Raw genomic sequence first — 25635 nt, forward strand, 5'->3', positions numbered from 1 at the left:
AGACACTGAACTAAATTCTTTGCATCTATTATTTCTTTTAATACTTTAAGAAAATCCTCTGTGGGTAGTATTGTCATTCCTATTCATAGATGAAAAAATCGAGGCTCAACACTGTTCACGGAACGTTCAAGATGTCAGATTCTGAAGAGTATGCTCTTTGTATGTTTTCTTTTCCTCATCCTTTTACTTGTGTGTACATGAAAATATGTGTGTGCACAAACATACACGTATATTGTTGCATAAATGTGTGTATAAATGTGCAGATATGTATGTATGTCTATATATAAATACATATATGTGTGTGAATCTTTGCATTTCCTTTGTTAATACAGTATCTGGCACATAGTAGTTCCTCAATAAATTATTGATTGAAGAAGAAAACATCAGTAAATTTGTGTGAACTGTACTGAACACAGTTATAACCGTCTTAGAGCCTTATAATATTTTCATTCACCACTGTCCTCATGGTTGCTATTCACTAGGAATAATATTTTCTATTCATTATCCCCCTCTATATTTTTAAATTTGTTTTAAGTAAATTTACCTATTACTAAGAATAATATGTTCAGAAATTGTCGTATTTGACGTTGAGTAGCAAAAATGATTACAGATTAACAATTTTATCACAAATCACCTTTTATATTAGGGAAAGTAAGAAAGAAATATCTTTAGGGATCTTCTTTTTCAGTTGATACTAATTAGATTTCTTTAAACCAAGTTTAAAGCTCACACTGTTCTGGCTTGATAGTGCCAAGTGATAATCCAATGTGACATACATTTCCTATAGCAATAACATTTTGGCAGATAAACTCCCCAATGAGAAACAACCATTTCTATGCTTAGATGAATTTTGTGATAAAACGCAAATGCAAAAAAAAAAAAAGTAACAGAATTAAAAAAGAAATACTCCACAGTATAATGAATCTCCTTTCCACGTTTACTAAAAGCACCTAAATTCACAGAGGGTAAAAATATTGAGTATATAATAGCCAACACATCATAAATACCTCATTGTCCACGGAAGGCTGATAAAATAACAGATTATTATTTACACTGAAATTCGTTCCTAGAAATCTTGTAACCTTTCCCTTCATTATGCAATACTGTCTTGGACCTGGGAATCTAGAAATGTGGAAATTATAACACTTTGACATACCATGTAAATGAGGTATCGCTGTAACATGCTATTTAAATAAAGTTTGGAACAAACATTCAGTAGGGAAGTTTGGAAAACTTATAACGAGATTACCTCCTAACTTTTTTTATAAGAGTATTCTTGTATCCCACCCCCCCCCCAGCCATCTTTTAATTCCAACAAGAATGTGCAGTGTGCCAATTTAGTTCTCTAGCAGCAAAGCCACACGTTGTCTTATTGTGGCAATTAGTCAGGAGCTGAGCTTGTCGTTTGAGCCTCTGCTTTTCTTCATGTAGATAATATTCGACTTGGAGGATCTTTGTCTTTCTGATGGAAACACCTGAACTGGATATTATCAGTCTTCATCAACAAGATTATTTCCCATCATCAGTTCTGAAATCGAGGCTAGTGTAGGATGGGTAGTGAAAGTTTCCATGTTGGTCTACATGTTTTATTTATTTTCCACATGTTGTTTTCAAGATTAATTGCAAGACCTAGACAACTGGATTGTCTGGAAAGCTTTAGGATAAATCCAATTTAAAGGTTTCTTTTAAAAATGTGAGCTTATTTTTAAAAGATCAGGGCTCTCGTGGCACAAACTGGCCACAGGTAGGGATGTGGCCCAGAAAAAAAGAGAACAAAATGAAACTATCTCATCTTTAGAAATGAAGTCAGTATCTTTAGAACTGTATTGTTCATAGGGTAATGTATTTGCTAAGGAGTTAGAGACAAAAACTCTTTAAAAATAAGTAAGATGTAGGTTGGAAGTGTAATTAAAAATTCCAACTCCCTTATTTTATAATCTCTGCCAGACAGGCCAGATCTCACCCAAGATATCTATTTAATAAAATACATGTTCGTCTTTGTACAGTTCCACAGCTGTCAGAAGGTGTTGTAGAGACCTTCTGTGGCATCTGAGTGTCCAGTTGGAGGCACCCTAAACTCCGTTTTTTTCTCCACTTTCTAAACTTTTTGAATTCTAATCACATCTCCCCATCCCTTCTCTTCAGGTTTTCCCTTTTGCTTCTTTTTCCAAATTTCTTTCTATAAATGAGTGTTGAATGTGAAATCTCTTTCTGTAAAAAATAAATTATGTAAATCTAATGGAATAAATAAAGTTCCACCAGGCTAAAGACCAGAGAGAGCAAAGAACTATCCACAGAAGAATTTGGCAAGGGAGGCCCAGACAGTCCCTCCCTCAAGAAAAGCCAATGCATCTCCTCAGAAACTATTTCAGTCACCATGTGTTCTCTAAATAGCCTTCTGAAGAATTTCCCAAGGAGATTTCTTCCCAGGGCACTTGGGAAAGGTTCCTTCTATTAGGGTGGGCTTTTGGGAAGGAGTGGATGAAAGAGACCATTAGGTCAGGTTACTAAATTTAGCCTGCCATACACTTTAATCCTGAAAGGGGGAAAAAAAAAGTAATGAAACAGTGGAAAGCTTTCTGAATAACTGAATAACAGTAGGCAGTTTTCAAATTCAACTCTGGCTATCCCATTGCCAGTGCATATTTACATCAGATTATATAAAGTTATAAATAGCCTACCTTCTAATGTTTTCATTCCTCAAACTGTTTCCCACAATAGTGCCCTATCTCTTATGAAATTTGTAACCTTTCTTATTACATGAATAGAGGAGTAAAAAGCAAATTATTATCATTTTCATAGCTCTTAGGTGTATGCAGTATAGAAAGCCATTTGTCAGTTTCATTTGCCCAAGTATTTTAAATTGATGAGTCGTTTTTAGAGGAAAGCAATAGAATCTAAGTTTAGTCTCCATTTGTGCTCTTTGCCAGTTTCCAACAGGGCTGGCTGAGAGAAAGCTGAAGGGCACTGATTGAAAATCGGAGTGAATAGGTTAAGTGGCTGCACTTCCCTAACAGAGAGTTCACCAAAGGCACATTTTAATTTCTTCTATTTATCATTTACTTATAATTATAGATTTATTTGTGCCTGGTTGTTTATTTTATTGAAATGTATTTAAATTTCACATTTTAAATGAAATATTTCTGTGTGATATTATCAGCTAACCCCAATTTCTAGCTGTTCATCCTTTAATTTTTATTTTATTTTTGTTGTATCTGTGGTCAAAGGTATAACATTAGATGTGGCAGCTTTGTATTGTTTTGTGTGCCTATGTTCAAAAATTTAAAATACTTTGATATTAGGTAATTGCTATCTTCAAATGTAGAAATATATGCCTTGTATTCTGTCTGCTGACCTCTGAACATATATAAACAGAGCTCCTTCACCTTGAACACACTTCCCAATGAAAGATTTTATGATTATGACTTACTCTTTTCATCCAACAAATGGTCATATTTTTATATGTTTCCTGGGAGCCAGAGGAAATCATTTCTTTCTCCACAAATGTCTATAACAGCATTTTGGATCATTTTGCTTCTCTTTTCTGGTAGTTAACATCTAAGAGAAATTCAAGGGAAGGTGATTCCTAGGATTTTTATCCATTGATTAGATGTTACAGGTTTAGAGGAAGTACTGACAAAATTTTGTCTGATATTTTTAAATAAGGTTTTTTATTCTTAATTCCTTTTTATCATCTCTGGCCTGTATATACTAGGAAGCCGTTTTATTATACCTTCCATCTATTTGATTACATCCATTTTTATATTTTATGAAAATATCACAGCCTTAAACATTATTGAAAGATTTCTTTCCTATCTATTAAGATTGGGGAAGTCAATGACTGAAAGGCATATGTTTTACTCTTTTCCTTTTAATAGCTCAGAAAAGGTATGTTCTCCAGATACTACTTAAAATTTGATGAATATTAGAACATCTCTGGAATTTGTTTTTCTTTTGATAAGTTTTAATTACCGACACCGCTATCATTTCAGCTGTAAGCTAATATTGTAAAAAGAGAGAATTAATCAAGATACGAAACCTAAAGAGATCTTAAATTTTGCAAATTCCATAGTAAGATAATCAGATAATACAGATTTTAATAGCTGCTATCAGCCTCTATTTATGGCTATTTATTCTAAGATCAGAAATCATGAATCAGAAAGTGTTAATAATTACCACCTTCAGGCTTTGCCATTAAACTAAATAAATGAAAGAAAACCATGTAACTCTAATACTAATTCTGTACAATTTTATACTATCAAATAAATGTAATCAGTTAAAAATCAATTTAGAAAAAGTAAAATGAGAGAATGTGTGCAGCAAATATGAAAAACAAAGAGTTAAGTCCTATGACACAAAGTACTCATTGATTAATATGAAAAATACTAGCATGCTGGAAAAGCAAATAGATAATTCATACTAATTGTGTGAACACATGTGTTGTGTGTGAACACATAAAAGTACAAAAACATAAACAAAAATATGCAGAAATATTCCCTAGGGAGAGAGAAAGGGGAAATGGAGAATAGAATATGTTTCAAACTTAGCTATTATGATCTGTTTCAAAAATAAATAAATCAGTAAATGAAGCTAATATCATAAAATTGTAAACATTTGTCAGACTTTGCTGGAGGATTCAGGAGAGCTTATTTTCTGTACCTTTCTTATGTTCCTTATCCTTAAAATAATTTGTAATATGAAAACAATCATCACAGAATTCACAAAAGAAATTATTAAAAAGGAAAATAATTAGTAAAATCATTAATGAGTTTTTTCAACATTATAAATAACCAAAAAATGCAATTAAAGGAATGATAAAAATAGGCAAAAAGTTATCAGAGATTTTAAAATGTAGGATACTCAATGTTAGCATGGGTAGGATGACAAAGTCACATTCATACAATGCTGTGGGAGTGTAAATTGGTGTAACCTTTCTGAAAATCCATTTGGCAGTAGGTATAAAGAGCATGAAAATGTTCAGCTCACTTTGATCCAGTAATACCATTTCTGGGAATCTGGCTTAAGGACAAAAGATAAATGTGAAAATATATATAGTTACAAATATGTTGATCATTTCTTCATTTATTTTTTAATGAATATTTACAGAGCTCCTACTATGTGTCTCATAGTGTATTAGCTACTGAGTCTATAATAGGCATCAAGACAGACAAGGTCTCCATTGAGTTTCCATTGAAGCATTTTCTAATAAAAAGAAATTGAATACAATTTAACTGTCCAACAATAGGGGAGATATTTTATAAAGATAGATACAGATATAGATATGGATATTGATATATCTATATTTATAATCTATATATCTGTATCTGTCTACACACACACGCATCAGTGGGTAAATTATGATTTTTGATAGCAAATAATCACATGTATTGAGCAGTTACCATGTGCTAGGACCTATTTTAATCATGATTACATGTATCATCTTGCTCAATCCACATAACACCCCCATGATGTAGTGTATGTATTTCCTATTCTTGCTATAACAAACAAAAACCATAATTTTTAGTGGTTTAAAACAACACAAGTTTCTTTTCTTACAGTTCTGGAGGTGAGAAGTCCAAAATATGTCTCACTGGGCTAAACTCAAGGTATTGGCAGGGCTGTGTCCTTCTGGAGGCTTTAGAGATAATTTGTTTTCTTCCCTTTTCTGGATTCCTTCTAGCCTTGGTTTATAGCACTCTCTACATATTCAAAGCTGGAAAGGTCAGGCTGTGTCCTTTTCACATGGCCACAGCTCCTGTCTTTCTCCTGCCCCTTCTACTTGTAAAAACGTTTGTGGTTACATTGGGTCTAGCTGGATAATTCAGGATAAACTACCCTCATCTCACAGTCCACTAGCTGACTAGCAAACTTAATTACATTTTCAGTTTTTCCATGAACCCTCATTTAGTCACAGGTTTTGGGGATTAGGACATGGACACTGTTGGAAGATTATACCACAGATATGTTCTATTTTTTTTTTTTTATCTTCCTTTTGGATAAAATACACAGAGTGAAGAGGTGTTCATTATTTTGTTCAAGGTCATACACTTACTAGTGAGAAATGTGGTATTCAAACTTAGCTAAGCAAACCAAAACCTGACCCTTAATTACTGTTGTACTTCATAATCACATGTTGCCAGTGTTAAATCCTTTATAATAAAAGGAAATGTTTCAGAATAAAGATCTGTTAAGGGTTAATAGCATTTACCTCTCAGTCCCGAGCATATGGATAATTTTTATTCTTCTTTATATGTTTTTGAAATTTTCGCAGTTTCTTCAACGACTATAGTTATGTCTTCTTCTGTTATCAACTTGATTAAGTGGGGAACTATGTTTTCTGGAAGCCCTTCCCTGGGTGTAATGTAGTAATGTGTGTGTTCTGGAAGGTGGAAAGCAAAGCACAGTCACTATACCCTGATGATCATTATTAGCCACAGGCAATGAGAGACAGAGAGCTGTAGGTGGTTTCCCATTTTTCCTTTCTCTTTTCATCTCTGTGTCTAGTTCTCCTTCTGACTGACAAACCTTCTGGTGAAAATCAGCCCTAGGCTCACCACCAGATTTTTACAGTGAACTCACAGAGTAAACAGTCAGAAAGAGGCAATAACCTTGCACCTTCACCTGCCTCCTTTTGTGACCCCAATTCTGCGGCTGGATACGCATAGCTTCTAGATTTCCATGTAAGAACCAACTCATTCACTCATTCAACTCACTTTGACAGGGATGGTTAATTTTCTCTGAAATTATGACTTTTTTTTTTACTTTTATATTTCTGGCTTCTCTCACAATTGTGGAAGTCCTAATTTCTGTAATACATTTCTTTTTTCCCAGTACATGACACATAGTGCTTTGCATCTCTGATTGAATACTGACGGATACAGTTATTGGAATCAGAACTGGGTTGGTTTTCATTACAAAAAAAAAAATGAAGACAGAAACATTCACTTCGAGACTGGTAGTGGAAAGAGGCTGCAAGGACATTCATGGGGTCAATGAAGACTTAAAGGATAACATAAAAATTATTATTGGAAGCTGGAGGAAAGGGAGCTCAAGTTACGTATTGGCAGAAATATTAGCCTTACCTGTGGTAACATGGAAAACAGAAAGGTAACCTAAGGAACTCATTGATCTGGCTAAGGAGAAGGTTGAAAATGCTAACTGGCTTTTTCTAACTACATATGGCAAAATATGAGAAAAGAGGTAAACTTATGGAGGAAGTGTTTACTTTTTAGCAGAATTTAGAGGGACTATAGAGTTAGGTAAAGGAAAGTTGACCATCGAGAATAAGGATCAGAAAGTAAGCAATGGCCTCAGGGTAATGATCAACCCGGCAACCTACCAGTAGAATACCATCTCAGTTGAAAGCAGGAGTCATGTATGCAGCTTGAACCCTTTACCTAGCCTGGAGATTGATCTAATGATATTCCTCACAGACCCTCTCCACTAGACAAAGATGACAACAAGGACAACAAAGCTGTAAGCTCGCCTGTTAGACCCTTTTTTCCTAGAAGGTTTTTATGGATTTTAAGGGTGCTATACCACAGCACCCTGACTCTCAGCCCACGACAGAGAGCCACCTATTTCAAAGGTATATGTGATGTGCTTTTGTCTAGTAAACATCAGCAATATTCCTGAGGAAACTTCAGTGTTTTTAGGACAGTTTTAATTGTGGAGACACTGACACCTATATTAAATGAAAGAGGGTCAGTTCAAAAGAAAAATTTCATAGAGTCCCAAACTTTCTACAATCAGAAAGCAGGGTGAAAAAGTTAAACAGCTGTACACATGGGCCATTTCCTGTGGAAAAGGAAGGATGCTTGAGTGTGAAGCCAAAAAGCTGGAGAGTGGAGTTTAAAACCATAGAAAAGAGCTCAAAGAAAGCAGGACTGTGCTCTAATTAAGGAGCTGGCTTTGGTGTCCTGGCTGGATTTCAGAACTGTTATGGACTGTTAACTACTACTTTCCCCTCTTTCCCCCTTTTGAGTGGGAATGCCCTTTGACGTTTTCTTGCTACTATACATTCCCTGAGACCATCTTGCTGTGAGTATGATCAAGTTAGCTACATGGAGTGGATGAGTGGGAGAAAAGTGGCTGGGTGAGCCCCTCAGCCATGCCAGTTGTTCCAGGCAGCACCTCCAAGAACATCGTGGAGAAGAACCAAGGAATCCTACAGACAGGGAGAACAGAGGCCCCAGGCAAGCCATCCTAATCATCTCCAAATGTTAGAGCCACCCCAGCTGAGACACAGACATTGTGTAGGAAAAATAAGTCTCTTTGCTATGCCCTACCCGAATTCATGACCCACCAAATAATGAACAAAATAAAATAGCTGTTGTTTTATTCTATTACGTTTTGGGATGGAATAAACATGTAATTATGTCATTGAAACAAATATGCACTGATCTTATAATTCATATTAAAAAAAACAAACAAAGATTGTGAATGTCCCTTTTCCCCATTGGCTAATTTAGTAATGTAAATTTAAAAACTTAGAAAAATATACATCTTAATGTTCCTAATCAGAAGATATCACTTGGTTTGTAATTCAAATGCTGCTTCTCCATAAGCATTTCTGTGTGGCCTAAAGGTGGAAGTTGCCTTCCCTTCCTCTTTTTCCTCATAACTGTTTATACCATTCATCTGGCATTCTCTCTAAACTTCCCTGTGAGATGGGCATAAGAGATTTTATTACAAAGTTTAAGGTACTAAGCCCTGTATTTTAGAAGATAAAAGGTATATATGGTACTGTTCCTGCCCTCAAGGAACTCAACGTCTTACAAGCTAGTCGGATGATTTGTATAAGGAAATATATGACTGTGATAAAAGAATGATGAAACTTTGTTCCATAAGGAAATTCAAAATATTATGAGGGCCTAACGGGGAGAGTCTATTTGCTAGAGGGCAGAGATAAGTGTAAATATAATGGATATAGCTGTGATAAAAAATGGGATTGTAGAGGCTTTTGACCTATTCATCTGTGGATTCCTCAAACACCTCTCAGAATTTCAGAACATATAGAAGCTCAAGAATTGTTGAACAAATTACTGGACGGGTTTCTAATTTCTGTGTACTATAATTTTAGAAATAAATCATACGATTATCCCCTGTCCTAGGGTAATAATTTGGCAGTAGTGTTTTTAGGGGTTTTGTTTTTGTGAAGCTTTTTTGCTACTAATTTCTATGAGATGTAGAGTTTACATATAACGCCCTTGTAACAGATTTAGATAAACTAACCATAAAAGCATAAATTATTAGATTTAAAAAAGGACAGAGTTTACTGATACTTCTCACGCAGCAATGTTTTTGCCATGTACCTAGAAAAACAGGGTCAAATGGCTTCAACATGAAAAATCCATGCAGCTTGTTCAAGATATTTTGACAGTTTCTGCATTTTCTCATAATGTTATAAATTGTAATGTTTATAATCATCAGGTGAATGAGAACAGAAGAGAGAGAAAGAAAATCTAATTCAGCATAGAGCCTTTAAAAACAAAAGAATGGAATGAGGTCCTTTATGTCACTGAGATAAATTGTTACATCCTTTTATGTTCTACATCATGGACTTCGAACACATTCACAACTTGTATGTGTCATATGGGCATGAGCTATTTCTCATCCTCCTACTCAGACTTCCTTCCTAATAGCAAGTTGTTCCAAAATATCTTGTCAGCAAGCCTTTGCTGATGCTTGAAGACAAACTTGATTCTGAAACCCTTTGCTCTTTGCAAAAGAAAGAAAAATAATCTTGTTTTATTTCCAATGTTAGAATATAAAGCAGTATCATGGATAATTTCAGCATTTTATGAGTGCTTAAATTAAATGCAAGTAAAATACAATGGCCTATTCTTGATATGGACTCTGTATAGATAGGAAACATTCCTCAAATTCCTGGTTTTCTTGATTGTTTTTACATCTTTTTTTATTCAGTCTATTTGTATGTTTCTAGTTTAGGAAAACTATCGGTAATTATGATGTCTTTGACACATTTTAGAGAAAAATATCAATTCATGTACTTAATATAAACACATTTACTTAAATAAGAGATCAGTTAAAAAAAACTATTCACCAACCCTGACCCCAGTTCATTTGAAAATCGAAAAAGACTGTGATAAAACTTCAGCCCAGAAACTGAACATGGCTTATGCTGACCATTGCTAAGGCCTCAGAGAAATCCATAATCCCTCCCTCAAGAGTGGAGACATCCCTACAAAGTCAGCTCTCATACCTACAGTTTAGTGTTAGACCCCAGTGTCTAGGTCAGAAGAATGACCAAGTAGTAAAGGTTGGAACCAATAAACCACTCCCTCTGTGCTGACTGATAGGCACATTCTACATTTGCAGTACTTGAGCTGGAATTTCCAGTGCAAGGCCATCAACTAGCTGGGAATAGGACACACTTTTGTGATGTTCATAAAATATCTCTAACCCACAAAGAAATGGTCAGCAAGGGACAGGGAAGACATTCAGTCAGTCATATACACATATACACATTCATGCTTTTCAATACATTTACTTATTTACTTTTATGTTGGTGAATCAAAAAGAAGTCAATGGAAATGTGACAGAAGATGGACATCAACTGAGCAAGATTCTGAAATTAGTTATAATGTGCAAGTAAGGGGGTGATATTGGAAAGGGTAAGAGTATCTCTTGCCTGAGGCAACAGAGAAGATTTGGATGAGTTAAAAAGAAATTCTGATGTGGGGAGAGTAAAGTCTTCAACTTACCTCCAAAAGCTCTGATCAGAAGCTAACTCTGATCTCAGTAAAGAAGTGATTCTGATTGTAGAACAAAGGGAAGGTAGAGCGTGACTTTGGGGCATGAGGATATTGGACAGCACTGAAACATTAGAAATATATAAGGCAAATGATGGACATAAGAGGCTCAGAAATTATTTAGGACAGTAGTAGAGAATTGTCAGTGAGAAAAAGACAGATGTACAACTCCCTAGGAATTGTTTAGGGGTTCATTAAGAAAATTATCAAATCGAAGGTAAAGTCAAATTTCTGTGAACGGCAGAATAATAATGGAAAAGTGATGGCATAGAAAAATGAATTCACGAGATTGGGAAAAGACGAGAGCAAAGGAGCCATCAAGGTTGAAGTTTATCTAAGGAATCAGTTGTGACTTTGATAGGAATCCACCTATCACTGGGTAAAGCAGAGAATGTTTGACTTTGACCTTTGGTGATCATTGGGAGTAAGGAACTGACAGATATTGGAGTTGGGGAATAAACTAGAAGGCCATAGTAAAACAGAAAAACAGGATATGTAATCTTTGCTGTTCGCAGAATTGGTAGCTTTTAAAACCACAGAGGCCTGACTGGGGACAGGAATGTTGGTGTGATCTTGTAAACTTGCTTCCTCTGCATGGTTCTGTTGCTGATAACAGCTTCATGTTGGAAGAGCTGTTGTTGGAGGACAGCCTCTCCACACATTTGACTCCTACATGCTGAGCTCTGATACGAAGACAGAGGATGTTAAGTGCAAGAGATCCTAGGGCACCTTGCCCCAGGAATTGTGTTGAATGGATGAGCTATGTGAAATTAAATTACTTGGCAGTTTATTGGTGAAGTGAAGATTTGCAAACTATAGCATTATATCAACTTGTAGAAATCAGGGCCTGAAATAGTCAGGACAATATTGCACAATTGCTGACTCAGAGGGCCTCAACTATTTCCTTCCACCAAACAGAAAAAGCAGCAACTAGTTTTTATCCTTAAACCAAAACATGCATTATAGGAATGCCTTTCTTACTGATCAGACTACTCCTTTTTGTTTTAGAACATCACATGGTGGTATAATTTAAAGAGTACTAGATAGGAAGGGAAGAGTGTTCATGCCCTTAAGCTGTCAAATTATCTAATCTTTCCATATCATAGTGATGTCAGAAATGGATGATCCCTTTAACTCTTTGAGGATCAACATGATCATATTTGGATGTTAGGTAATTTTGACACTAAGATGAAGGGTAGTTTGGTACCCTTCATCTTCTTTCTGAAGAGATTAGAAGATATTAGAAATAAATCAAAAAACTGTTGGTAAAATCTAGTGAGAACCAATGGTCTGTGAACAGAAAGCCTATGTTTAGGGAAACTAAAGTTGGTTGCTTATCAGATATGAAACAAATGATGAAGTAGGGAGAGGAAGGTAACCAGGATGAAAGCAAGATCTCTGGTTTAGGTGAAGATGCCTTTTCTGAGATAGGGAACAAAAGATGTGTGAGAGGAAAGATTCAAATTCACTTTTAGGCATGTTGACTTTGTATATTCAATTTCAGACATGTTGGAAATACCCAACAGGCAGCAAGATAAATATTTCAATAGTTAGAAGATAGATGATAGATAGATAGATAATATATATTCAATATTACATATTGAATTCAATCATATATATATTCATTCTTTCGTTCCTTTGTTCGTTTGTTCTATCTATCTCAGAGCTCAGAGTATACATAGTTCTTAAAGTTGTGGGTTGCCCAGGGAGAAAATAGAGAAAAAGCCCAGACAAGGTATTTTAATTTTAACATATTTGAAATTTTAAGGTATAGATGCACAAGGAACAGTAAACCAGGGGCTGTCTTGACATAAAACATCATTTGAAAAAAGAAGTTACTGTATGCAAGCAATTGGCATTTAATGGATTAGTTTCCTCACAGTTGTTTGGGCATTTAAATGCTTACTTACCAGAGAAAAAGAAGCAATGTATCCCTGTTTATACTGTGTGTGCATGTGCACATGCAAGCGAGAGGATGCAGCAAAAAATACTGTGTATCCATGTGTATTTATGCTATGTATTTAGGTATCCATAACATTCTTGTGAATAAATACATACAAGGAAATACTAAAATTTGGTTCTTAAGGGCTAAGAGGAATGCTAGTTTTGGGATGATGAGGAAGGAAATGTTTGTTACATGCATCTGATGACTTTGCTTATAGTTCTCCTTCTTGTGGGGTGTAAAGTTAAAACCACTCACAGAATTTCTGTTCAATATTATAAAGGTTAGAAATCATGCTTTTCCAGGGAAAGCCCTTCTTGACAGCAAGTAACTCTTAAAAATTCAATTGTTAGTTCTAGTTCGTGTGTGTGTGTGTGTGTACACGTACACACGTACATTATCCACACACAACCACACATGATTTTGTCACCTGTGGAAGGAAAAACAAATTGAGTACAGTGATCATAGTGAAACTCTTAAACCAAAAGAACTATAACCAAAAACTGAAATAAATGAATTATGGTTAAATAATCAACTTAAAACTTGGTAGCTTTTCTCCTATAATAATACAGGTTTGAAAATTTTGATTAATTTGCATAAGTTTAATGTGCCAATTCTTTTTTTTTAGAGATTTTATTTGTTCACTTGAGAGAGAGAGAGCATGATTAAGGGGGAGAGGCAGAAGGAGGAGCCTCTCTGCTGAACCAGGAGCCCAGCTACGGGTTCCATCCCAGGACCCTGCAGTCACAATCTGAGCCGAAGGCAGATGCTTAACTGTCTGAGCCACCCTGGCACCCCTGTGTCAATTCTTCATAAACTGGATATAACTTAGTATTGAAAATTGTATTGAAAAGAACTATCATTTCTCATTCTCTATATTTATATCTATATATTCTTGACATTTACACCAAACTCACATCATCCTTTTCATAAGCTTGAACATTTAATGAATTTTATGCCTGAAGTTGCCTAAAAACTATTCAGAATTCTTCTCTAAAGAAACAGACATTCCTAATGCCAACAAATTGAATATGTAATACAATAATTACATAAATGACACGTATATTTGTCTCTTCCTTCTGAGTTTGTAACTACTTGAGGACTGACAAATGGAGCACAAAATATTAGTTTTATTATTGATAAAGTTTATCAGAGAGAATGACTTTTGATCTGTGACCAAATGACTTAGCTAAATTAATTAATCAGCTTTGAATGGATAAGAAGTGATATCCCCAGAGAGAAACAGGTTGCTCTTAAGAGCTTAACCATAGTGCATAGAGCAGAAAAGAATGCGTGTATCAGAATGTGGCTCTGAAAAAGTATACAAAGTACACTCAGTTATATTCAGGTTTTCTCATAAACTCATCCCTCAGGTAAATCCCTTCAGTTTCAATGAACAGAAAAAAAGAAAGGAAGGAGAAATATTGCAAGTATCCCTCTCATATTTTTCCTTTCTGGCGAAGTGGAACAGAAATTTGCTTTCTTCTTTGAAAACTTGGACAGTGTAAAATGCATCCCTATTTCACAGGTAATAAGCAACAAGGACATACCTTACTCACTGTATACAAAGTCCCTTGTATTAAGCAGATGACAGAAATCAATGTAATGTCATAGAGAATCAAGTCAATTCTATACTTTCAAAGATATTCAACTGCAATTGTTATAGCTCATTTAAATTAGTGATTCTCATCTTGGTTTCTTATTTGTTTGTTTGTTTTGCTTCAGGTATTTTTATGTGCCTATTTGTCAGTCTTATTTAAACCTTATAAACCTAATAACTATTTTAGTGGACAGTTAAATTTCATTTTTCATATATCTGTAATATTTAATGCACTTATGAAATTGTTGCTTTGAACCTATCTGCCCCTGCTTTATTCTGTTTTAAAAAGTCACTCAGACAACTTTAAGTGTACAAAAATAATTGACATATAACACTGCATTAGTTTTGGGTATACAACTTAATAATTTGATATATATTATAGAACAGTGATCTGATATATATGATGTGTAATATATGTTAATTATATATTTACATATAATATATTATGAAGTGGATGCCACAATAAGTTTAGTTAACATCCATCACTATAGAGTTACAATTTTTTTTTTCTCTGATGAGAACTTTTAAGAACATTTTAAAGAACTTTTACTCCCCTAGTATTGTTCAGAGATACAATACGTTATTAACTGTTGTTACCATGCTGTATATATTGTCCCTGGACTTACTTATCTTATAAATGGATGTTGGCCACTTTCACCCACTGTGCCCACTCCTTAACCTCCTGCCTCTGGCAGTGATCATTCTGTTCTCTGTGTATGAGTTTGTTTGGTGTTGTTTTCATTTTTGATTCCACATATAAGTGAGATCATAGTGTATTTGTCTATCTAAATTTCCCATGGCATAATGTCTTTAAGGTCCATTCACATTGTTGCAAATGGCAGGTATTCCTACCTTTTTATGGCTGAATTTTATATATATAAATATTTATTATATACACATAATATATACACATATACAAATATAAGTAAATCTATTTATTTGACTATCCATTCATCTGTTGATGGACACTTAGGTTGTTTTGGCTATTATAAATAATGCTGCAATGAACATGGGGGTATAGGTATCTTTTTCAGCTAGTGATTTCACTTTCTTCAGATAAATACCTAGAAGTGAAACTGCTGTATCAAATGGTAGTCCTCTTTAAAATTTTGAGGATCCTCTTTACTATTTTCCACAGACTATACCAATTTACATTCTCACCAACAGTGCTTAAGGGTTCCCTTTTCTTCACATCCTTGCCAGTTTTTTTTATTTCTGGTCTTTTTAATAATAGTCATTCTAACAGGTGTGAGGTGATACCTCATCATCTCCCTGATGGCAAGTGATGCTAAGCACCTTTTCACGTACCTGTTGGTCATTGGTATATCCTTTGGAAATGTCTATTCAGATCATCTGTCCATTTTTTAATTGGATTTCATGGGGTTTTTTTTTCTATTGAGTTGTATGAATTCTTTATATATTTTAGATATTAATCACTTATCAGATATATGATTTGCAAATATTTTCTCCCATTCAGTGGGTTGCCTTTTCATTTTGTTGATGGTCCTTTGCCCGTACAGAAGTTTTTTAGTTTGATATAGTCCCAGATCTTTATTTTTCCTTTTGTTACCTTCATTTTTGTTGTTAAGTCCCAAAAAATCATTGCCAAGACCAATGTCAAGGAGCTTACCACATATGTTTTCTTCCAAGAGTTTTAGGTTTCTGTTCTTATGTTCACATCTTTAGTCAATTTTGAGTTGATTTTTGTATATAGTATAAGATAGTGATCAAATTCCATTCTTTTGCATGTAGCTATCCAGTTTTTCCAACACTATTTGTTGAAGATACTATCCTTTCCTCATTGTATATTCTTGGTGCCTTTGTCAAATGTATTTTTGTAAGATCTTTATCAAAGAAAGTTGACCCTCAGATTAATGATAACCAGAATGATAATCGTTTTGTAGGAATGAGAGATAGAAGTGTGTTAAGAGGGTAGTATTTGAAAACAAGTGACAAAAGAGTTTGGACCGGAATATGGTTAACTTTGAAGTAGATGTTTAAAAACTTTTGTAAAAAAAAAAAAAAAGAAAACCAAACCTATACATTTAAAGACACCTAAAAATAAGCAATGTAATCATATTTACCTCAGTTTCTAAAGATATTCTAAGTAGTAACTTAAAGGTAGAAATTGTAATATATAAAACATCCAACAGCTCATTCCTGCTGTTAATGCTACTAGATTTAATATTATTACTATTATGTGGAACTTGAAACTCTAGCCCAGAGGGGGGAAAAATGCCATGAAAATCTTAGTTTTGTGATTGAATCACACAATTAACATAAATTTATGAAGCTAAAATGGCAATATTGTTATGGATCAGTGAATTGGCCTTATTAACATTTCTATTTAATTTAAAAACTTTTGTAAGATTGCTTTAGCTTTTTTATCACTACAATATATGTAGAGATTTAGAGGAATTGAGTGATGATCACAGATTTCATGAAAGACCTTCACATTTCATAAAAATGGAGATAACAACTGATCAGTTTTGTTTACCAGTGTATTCTTTATGCTGAACACACAGTAGGAGTACAGTAAAGTTTTGTTGAATACATGAATAGATTAAGAAACTAGGGGTAGTTGACAATATAAAAAATAGCCTTACTCTTTTTAGAAGACCTTGTTAATTTGTATTGGGGCTGAAAATTACTGATCTTTTCAAGAAAAAGAGAAACATACAGGTTTCTTCCATAATTGTATTATGTCCAAAGAAACCAAAGATTTATGATGGATTTGAAAACATTTTTTTCCTAAATAGTAGAAATTTGGCTTTAACATTTGAAATAGTGTCTTAAAAGTTCTCTCATTCCTTATTCCTAGAGGGTATTTTAAGTAGATCAAGGAGTGTGGTGATAACAGTTATTAAGCCTAGAATAAATGAACTACTGACCCACTTTTATGGGGAACCAGAGACATTATCATGTATATTTTAATTTGTTTAGATTGTCAGTGAACAATAAAGGAAAAAAAAAAGGCAATATAGTCTTCACCAGGCTCTGAGTTTGGGACAAAATAAAATAATTATTTAATATAAATTGGAGGATTTCCTACCTTTTAGGATAGAAAAGATGTTGCAAGTGTAACCATAATGACCCTGGGGTAATTTGCAATTTAAAGCATTTTAGAAAATGAGACGAATTATGTGACAATAGAGTGAGAAATGAGATTCAAATCTGAGTTTATTTGCTTTTTTTAAAATTAACATATAATGTATTATTTGTTCCAGGAGTACAGGTCTGTGAATCATCAGACTTACACACTTCAAAGCACTCATCATACAACATACACCCCCAATGTCCATAACTCACCTACCCTCTCCCTAAGTACCCACCGCCTAGCAACCTCAGTTTGTTTCATGAGATTAAGACCCTCTTATGGTTTGTCTCTCTCCCAATCCCATCTTGTTTCATTTTTTCCTTCCCTACTCCCCACGGTCCCTCACTCTGCCTCTCAAATTCCTCATTTCGGAGAGATCATATGATAATTGTCTTTCTCTCATCAACTTATTTCGTTCAGCATAATACCCTCTAGTTCCATCCATGTCCTTGAAAATGGCAAGATTTTTCTTTTGATGGCTGCATAGTATTCCATTATATATATATACCACTTTATCCATTCGTCTGTTGATGGACATCTAGGTTCTTTCCATAGTTTGGCTATTGTGGACATTGCTGCTATAAACATTCAGATCACTACATTTGTATCTTTAGGGTAAATACCCAGTAGTGCGATTGCTGGGTCATAGGGTAGCTCTATTTTCAACTTTTTGAGAAACCTCCATACTGTTTTCCAAAGTGGCTGTACCACCTTGCATTCCTACTAACAGTGTAGGAGGATTCCCCTTTCTCCATGTCCTTGCCAACATCTGTCATTTCCAGACTTGTTACTTTTAGCCATTCTAACTGGTGTGAGGTGGTATCTCACTGTGGTTTTGGTTTGTATTTCCCTGATGCTGACTGATGTTGAGCACTTTTTCATGTGTCTGTTGGCCATCTGGTTGTCTTCTTTGCAGAAATGTCTGTTCATGTCTTCTGCCCATTTCTTGATTGGATTATTTGTTCTTTGGGTGTTGAGTTTGATAAGTTCTTTATAGATTTTGGATACTAGCCCTTTATCTGATAGGTCATTTGAAAATACCTTCTGCCATTCTGTCAGTTGTCTTTTGGTTTTGTTGACTGTTTCCCTTGCTGTACAAAAGCTTTTGATCTTGATGAAGTCCCAATAGTTCATTTTTGCCCTTGATTCCCTTGTCTTTGGTGATGTCTCTAGGGAGAAGTTAATGTGGCTGAGGCTGAAGAGATTGTTGCCTGTCTTCTCCTCAAGGAATTTGATGGATTCCTGTCTCACATTGAGGTCTTTCATCCATTTTGAGTCTATTTTTGTGTGTGGTGTAAGGAGATGGTCCAGTTTCATTCTTCTGCATGTGGCTGTCCAATTTTCCCAACACCATTTGTTGAAGAGAGTGTCTTTTTTGCATTGGACATTCTTTCCTGCTTTGCCGAAGAGGAGTTGACCATAGAGTTGAGGGTCCATTTCTGGGCTCTTTATTCTGTTCCATTGATCTATGTGTCTGTTTTTGTGCCAGTACCATGCTCTCTTGATGATGACAGCTTTGTAATAGAGCTTGAAGTCTGGAATTGTGATGCCACCAACTCTGGCTTTCTTTTTCAACATTCCTCTGGCTATTCGAGGTCTTTTCTGGTTCCATACAAATTTTAGGATCATTTGTTCCATTTCTTTGAAAAAAGTTGATCGTATTTTGATAGGGATTGTGTTAAATGTGTAGATTGCTTTAGGTAGCATAGACATTTTCACAATATTTGTTCTTCCAATCCATGAGCATGGAAGATTTTTCCATTTCTTTGTGTCTTCCTCAATTTCTTTCATGAGTACTTTGTAGTCTTCTGAGTACAGATTCTTTGCCTCTTTGGTAAGGTTTATTCCTAGGTATCTTATTTTTTTTATGGTTTTGGGTGCAATTGTAAATGGGATCGACTCCTTAATTTCCCTTTCTTCTGTCTTGCTGCTGGTGTATAGAAATGCAACTGATTTCTGTGCATTGATTTTATGTCCTGACACTTTACTGAATTCCTGTATGAGCTCTAGCAGTTTTAGAGTGAGTCTTTTGGGTTTTCCACATAAAGTATCCTATCATCTGCAAAGAGTGAGAGTTTGACTTCTTCTTTGCCGATTCGGATATCTTTTATTTCTTTTTGTTGTCTGATTGCTGAGGCTAGGACTTCTAGTACTATGTTGAATAGCAGTGGTGATAGTGGACTGCCCTGCTGTGTTCCTAACCTTAGGAGAAAAGCTCTCAGTCTTTCCCCATTGAGAATGATATTTGCTGTGGGTTTTTCATAGATGACTTTGATGATATTGAGGTATGTACCCTCTATCCCTACACTGTGAAGAGTTTTGATCAAGAAAGGATGCTGTACTTTGTCAAATGCTTTTTCAGCATCTACTGAGAGTATCATATCGTCTTCTTTCTTTCATTAATGTATTGTATCACAGTGATTGATTTGTAGATGTTGAACCAACCTTGTACCCCAGGAATATATCCCACTTGGTTGTGGTGAATAATCCTCTTAATGTACAGTTGGATCCTATTGGCTAGTATTTTGGTGAGAATTTTTTCATCTGTGTTCATCAAGGATATTGGTCTGTAATTCTCCTTTTTGATGGGGTCTTTGTCTGGTTTTGGGATCAAGGTGATGCTGGCCTCATAAAATGAGTTTGGAAGTTTTCCTTCCATTTCTATTTTTTGGAACAGTTTCAGGAGAATAGGTATTAATTCTTCTTTAAATATTTGGTAGAATTCCCCTGGGAAGCCATCTGGCCCTGGGCTCTTATTTGTTGGGAGAATTTTGATGACTGCTTGACTCTCCTTACCATTATGGGTCTCTTCAGGTTTTCTATTTCTTCCTGGTTCAGTTTGGTAGTTTATAGTTTATGGATTCTCTAGGAATGGATCCATTTCTTCCAGATTGTCAAATTTGCTAGCATAGAGTTGCCTATAATATATTCTTATAATTGTTTGTATTTCTTTGGTGTTGGTTGTGATCTCTCCTCTTTCATTCATGATTTTAATAATTTGGATCCTTTCTCTTTTCTTTTTGATAAGTCTGGCCAGGTGTTTATCAATCTTATTAATTCTTTAGTAAGAACCAGCTCTTACTTTCCTTGATTTTTTTCTACTGTTCTTTTGGTTTCTATTTCATTGATTTCTGCTCTGATCTTTAGTATTTCTCTTCTGCTGGGTTTAGGCTTTCTTTGCTGTTCTTTCTCCAGCTCCTTTAGGTGTAGGGTGAGGTTGTGTACTTGAGACCTTTTTTGTTTCTTGAGAAAGGCTTGTGTTACTACGTATTTCCTCTCAGGACCACCTTTGTGGTGTCCCAAAGATTTTGGACAGTTGTGTTTTCATTTTCATTTGTTTCCATGAATTTTTTCAACTCTTTTTTTAAATTTTCTGGTTGACCCATTCATTCTTCAGTAGGATGCTCTTTAGCCTCCATGTATTTGAGTTCTTTCAAACTTTCTTCTTGTGATTGGGTTCTAGTTTCAGAGCATTGTGGTCTGAAAATATACAGGGAATGGTCCCAATACTTTAGTACCAGTTGAGACCTGATTTGTGACCCAGGATTTGATCTATTCTGGAGAATGTTCCATGTGCACTAGAGAAGGATGTGTGTTCTGTTGCTTTGGGATGGAATGTTCTGAATATAACTGTGTTGTCCATCTGGACCAGTGTGTCATTTAAAGCCTTTATTACCTTGTTGATCTTTTGCTTAGATGATATGTCCATTTCGGTGAGGGGGGTGTTAAAAATCCCCTACCATTATTATATTATTGTCAATGTGTTTCTTTGGTTTATATAGTTGGCTTCTCCATGTTAGGGGCGTAGATATTTAAAATTGTTAGATTTTCTTGTTATACAGACCCTTTATGTATGATGTAGTGTCCTTCCACATCTCTTTATTATAGTCTTTGGCTTAAAATCTAATTTATCTGGTATAAGGATTGCCACCCCAGCTTTGTTTTGATGTCCATTAGAATAATAAGTGGTGTTCCACCCCCTCACTTTCAGTCTCTAGGTGTCTTTGAGTCTAAAATGAGTTTCTTGCAGGCAGCATATCGATGGGTCTTGTTTTTATATTCATTCTGATACCCTGTGTCTTTTTTTAAAAAATATTTTATTTATTTATTTGACAGAGAGAGAGATCACAAGTAGGCACAGAGGCAGGCAGAGAGAGAGAGGAGGAAGCAGGCTCCCTGCTGAGCAGAAAGCCTGATGTGGGACTCGATCCCAGGACCCTGAGATCATGACCTGAGCCAAAAGCAGAGGCTTAATCCACTGAGCCATCCAGGCACCCCACCCTGTGTCTTTTTTGGGGAGCATTTAGCCCATTTACACTCATGGTAACTATTGAAAGATATAAATTTAATGCCATTGTATACTTGTAAGGTGACTGTTACTGTATATTGTCTCTGTTCCTTTGTGGTCTACTAGTTTTAGGATCTCTCTCTACTTAGAGGACCCTTTCAATATTTCCTGTAGGCCTGGTTTGGTGTTTGCAAATTCTTTTAGTTTTGTTTGTACTGGAACCTTTTTATCTCTCCTTCTATTTTCAGTGATAGCCTAGCTAGATATAGTATTCTTGGCTGCATATTTTTCTCATTTAGTGCTCTGAATATTTCATGTCAGTCCTTTCTGGCCTGCCAGGTCTCTGTGAATAGGTCTGCTGCCAAGCTAATATTTCTACTGTTGTAGGTTACAGACCTGTTGTCCCGAACTGCTTTCAGGATTTCTCTTTGTCTCTGAGACTTGTACTATTAGATGACAGGGTGTGGACCTATTTTTATTGATTTTGGGGGGGGGGGGTCTCAGTGCCTGGATTTTGATGCTTGTTTCCTTCCACAAACTAGGAACGTTCTCTGCTACAATTTGCTCCAGTATACCTGCTGTCCCTCTTTCGCTCTTTTTTCTTCTTCTGGGACCCCAATTATTCTAATATTGTCTCGTCTTATGATATCACTTATCTCTCAGATTCTCCCCTCATGGTCCAATAGTTGTTTGTTTCTCTTTTGATCAACTTTATTCTCCATCATTAGGTCTTCTATATCACTAATTCTCTCTTCTACCTCATTTATCCTAGCAGTCAGAGCCTCCATTTTTTATTACACCTCATTAATAGCTTTTTTTTTTAAATTTCAACTTGTTTAGATTTTAGTTCTTTTATTTCTCCAGAAAGGGATTCTCTAATATCTTCCATGCTTTTTTTGAGCCCAGCTAGCACCTTGATAATGGTCATTCTGAACTCTAGTTCTGACATATTACTAATGTATTGATTAGGTTCCTAGCCATCGGTACTGCTTCTAGGTCCCTAGCCATCGGTACTGCTTCTTGTTCTTTTTTTTGTGGTGAGTTTTTCCCGCCTTGTTATTTTATCCAGATAAGAATAAATGAGTGAGAAAACAAAATACTAAAAGGGTGGGAAAAACCCCAGGAAAACATATGCTAACCAAATCAGGAGAGACCCAAAGCTGGGGGAGGGGGAGAAGAAAGTGGGAAACATTTAGAAAATAAATAAAGAAAAATATATGTGTGTGTGTGTGTGTGTGTGTGTATTAGACTGGTGAATAGAACAGAGCCACACACTTGATTTGGGGTGTATTCTGGTCTCTGAGAAGAAACTGCCTCCCAAAATTTTAAAGAAAGAGAAACTTACATATAAATAAGGGTCAATATGATGAAGGGATGGAATATGACTATAAAGATGAAAAGTAAAAAAATTCTAAAAAAGAATTGCTAAGAAGTTGGGTGAAAAAAGGAAAAAAAAAAGAGTAAAGAATGTGATCAGGCTGGAAATTAGAATAAAGCCATGTGCTAGATTTAGGGTATATTTTGATCTATTAGAAGAAACTGTATCCCAAAATTTTAAAGAAAAACCTATATGTATACAAAAAATAAGGTTAAATACCACAAAGGGATAAAATATGATCATAACAATGAAAATTTTAAAAGATTTTTTTAAAGGTATTGATAAGATCAAATAGTTAAGAAATGCTAAAACAGGAAAGAGAAAAAATTTTTAAAAATAGAATAAGAAAAAAATTTAAAAATTTAACTTTGAGAGACTAAGGCATCATGGGGGAAAAAGGCCATGAGTGCTATGTGCTGCTTTCCTCTAGCTCTGGAGTTCCACAGTTCTCATTGATTAATGAACTTGGTCTTGGTTGGATGTTCCTGCTGATCTTCTGGGGGTGGGGCCTGTAGCAGTGATTCTCAAATGTCTTTGCCTGGGATGGAATTGCACTACCCTTACCAGGGGCCAGGCCAAGTAATCTGCTCAGTTTTGCTCCTGGAAACTTTTGTTCTCTGAGCACTTTCCACACAGCTTTGAAGGACGGGAATGAAAATGGCAGCCTCATGATTTCCAGACCCATAGGAGCCGAGAGTTCAGGGACCCACTCCTTAGTGCATTCTCAGAGAAAAGCAGTCAATCCCTCCCACCTCTCTGGTCTCCAGCTGCACTCCAAGTTCACCCAACCTGTGACCAAGTGTTGCTGTCTCTGGGGCATGGCTCTGTTTGGAGTCCTCAAACCCAGGAGATTCCTGCAGCACACTCTCATGCCACTCCTCCCAGAGGAAGAAGGAGGGTGTCTCTCTGGATCTGCCACTTGTGGGGTCCCTGCTCTAAGAGCAGTGGTCCAACTGTGCCTTGGATCATGGTTTAAGAGAGCACATTCCTCAGCTCCATCTCTGTAGCTGGCTTCCCTGCTCCAATACCTGGGAGCCCTGCCACACTCAGACATCCCCAGTCTTTCTGTGACCCCACACGTCCTGAGACCACACTGTCCCTATGAGGGCTCTACCCCCTGCTTAGCCTCTGGAGCAACATCCCTCACTGGAGCAGACTTCTAAATGTTACAATTTTGTGCTCTGCTGCTCTCTCGCTTGCCAGGAGCCAGCCCCTCCCACCATGGTCTATTTTTCTGTCGCTTGGGATTCACTTCTCCGCACATCCTACCTTCCAGAAAGTGGTCAATTTTCTGTTGCTAGAATTGTTCTTCTTCTCTTTGATCTCCTGTTGAGTCTGTAGGTGTTCAGAATGGTTTGATAACTATCTAGCTGAACTCCTGGGACCTGATGACATATATAGTCTCCTACTCCTCTGCCATCTTTTTTTTCTCCACCCTAAGTTTATTTGCTTTTGAGCCATGTAGTTTTATGAAGGGACTCAATCTCTCTGCATCTCATATCATTTATAAAATGAGGATGAGAATAGTTCTATTTCATATGGGCTCTTGTGGGGAGTTAGTAAGTAAAATCATCTAAAGGACTGGTACTATTCCTGGGCAAGGTAGATATCCAGTATCAGCACCTCTTTCCCTCAGAAATATGGGGAAATTTTAGATTCTCCTACTTAAAACATGAAGCTAAGCAGTCTTACAAAAGTTTTATAATATTTAGCATCTTTTCATATGATGTTAAAGCAATCGTTTGAAAGTTTTTAATCAGAAATATTAATAAAGCCAATGTACGGACTCATGACAATACTACCTGTTTAGTATCTACTGAGATGTGTTTGTGAGAAGTGAGAGATCCAGAATTTCTTCCAGACCTGATTTTCTCTGGACAATCCTTAGTGTAAGGGTTTGGTGTGGGCTGGATAAAGGGAAAACCATACTGAAGATCTCTGCCAAGAGACTCTCTGAGCACAGGGGCCATATCTTTGTTCTGATAAGCTCCCCAAGTGATCATAACATACGCTGAGGTGTGACATGCACTGGTCGCAGAATAATAATTTTTCTGGGCCCTGAAGTAGCTCCTTTTTTGTTTTGTGTTTTATAATAGGCAGCTACTTAGTGGGTTGCACTCAATCATTGATAAGGCAGCATACTGTTCTCTCTTTTTGTCCTTAGGGCAAATGATATAACTATAAATAACAGACCACTGGAAAGAGTTTTTTCGGTGCTTGGCTGGATCACTGAGAACCTCATCTTAACCTTTTTTCTCAACTTCCCAGAGTATCCCCTTGTGCTGCTAGGTAGGAAGGTACAAAGAAAACTGAGTTAAATCCCAAAATTGATTTTCACCATAAACTAGAGACTCGAACTATGCTTGGTTTATCAAAATGAGCTAGAGTTAAAGACAGGTTGTTGAGATTAATATGAGCTGAGGATTCCTGCCTTATCTTCATTTCTAGCAAGAAGGAAACTTTCTTACATAATTGATGGATAGGCTTCATGACTTGCAGACTTCTATTTTTTAACCGTTGGTTTAACTGTTACTATTTTACCAATTCCTAGATCC

The sequence above is a fragment of the Martes martes genome (assembly GCF_963455335.1).
Source record: "Martes martes genome assembly, chromosome: 5".
Taxonomy (NCBI): Eukaryota; Metazoa; Chordata; class Mammalia; order Carnivora; family Mustelidae; genus Martes; species Martes martes.